General features: G+C 42.5%; 1 non-coding gene across 1 annotated transcript; it reads right to left on the bottom strand.

Moving 5' to 3' along the window:
- Window positions 1-867: 867 nt before the first annotated feature.
- LOC111766223 (U6 spliceosomal RNA) lies at window positions 868-974 on the bottom strand. Its single transcript, XR_002798321.1, has one exon. It is a non-coding gene; the product is annotated as a U6 spliceosomal RNA (small nuclear RNA).
- Between the last annotated feature and the right edge of the window lie 416 nt (window positions 975-1,390).

Below are 1,390 nucleotides of genomic sequence, written 5' to 3'. Positions count from 1 at the left end.
GCTGCATCTTCTTTGTCCAATTCTGTTGTTGTCACCGGCACGGGAATCTGTGTTTCTTTTTGTTGCATCATCTTGTGTCAGCTCTCCGTGTATGCGGCGCCATTCCTGGGCAGGCTGCGCTTTCTTTCACACTGGGCAGCTCTCCTTATGGGGTGCACTCCTTGCCCGTGGGGCTCCCCTACATGGGGGACACCCCTGCATGGCAGGGCACTCCTTGAGCGCATCAGCACTGCACATGGGACAGCTGCACACGGGTCAAGGAGGCCCAGGGTTTGAACCGCGGACCTCCCGTGTGGTAGGCGGACACCCTAACCACTGGGCCAAGTCCACCGCCCTATATTTGCATTTTTAAAGTTTGTTAACTGAAACCCAAATGATATCATGGCACACTGTATGAATAAAGGGTTTGAAGGAACTTGAATAAAGTAGTGGAAGAATGGAATAAACACCAGCATATGATAATAGAAGCAAGCAGAATTCTAAAGATCCTCCTTTCTGGCAGTCAGTACCATATTCCACATTTAAGAGTGGTTGTATTAAGTGTCCTATAATTGCATGCAACAACTAAGACAGTTTATCGACAGTGAAAAATGTTTTTCTTCCCAATTCCAGCAATAATTGATTTAGGTAATATTTAATGTGGGTATAAATTATGCTACAGTGTAAATATCTTATCCTCCAACAGACAAAAGAGCTTTATAGAATTATTATTTGAAGATTGTTTATCGGTAAAATTTTAAGTGAATGTAAGTTAAATTTTCCAGGACTTGCCAAAAAAAAAAAAGCTTAAGGTTTATATTGTTTTGTGCAATGCATTTGTATGGACAATCTTTCTTAGCATTAGTGGAGTTTTTTTATTCTTGGTTTTTAAGTATGGAACGCTTCACAAATTTGTGTGTCACCCTTGCGCAAGGTCCATGCTAATCTTCTCTGTATCGTTCCAATTTTAGTATATATATTGCCGAAGCGAGCACTGCATTAGTGTTTTTAAAGTCAAATATAAAAGCAAATGAAATATAGAAACAGTCATGAGAATCCATCTTTGCACCGTGAAACCCAATCAGTCACATCTGTCACATTAAATTGAAATTGTTCATTTCAATTTTATTGGTTCTAGTAATCTTGAGGTATTTAATTTATGAACTTCTTTTGCTTATAGAGTTATATGAGAGCCACAAGGATCAGGACTTCAAAGCTTGTCTTAAAAGCATATTTTTAGGTGGCGGACTTGGCCCAGTGGTTAGGGCGTCTGTCTACCACATGGGAGGTCCGCGGTTCAAACCCCAGGCCTCCTTGACCCGTGTGCAGCTGGCCCATGCGCAGTGCTGATGCGCACAAGGAGTGTCCTGCCACGCAGGGGTGTCCCCTGTGTAGGGGAGCTCCACCCACA

The sequence above is a fragment of the Dasypus novemcinctus genome, chromosome 13 (genome assembly GCF_030445035.2).
Source record: "Dasypus novemcinctus isolate mDasNov1 chromosome 13, mDasNov1.1.hap2, whole genome shotgun sequence".
Taxonomy (NCBI): domain Eukaryota; kingdom Metazoa; phylum Chordata; class Mammalia; order Cingulata; family Dasypodidae; genus Dasypus; species Dasypus novemcinctus.
This window is presented reverse-complemented; position numbering and strand designations above follow the sequence as displayed.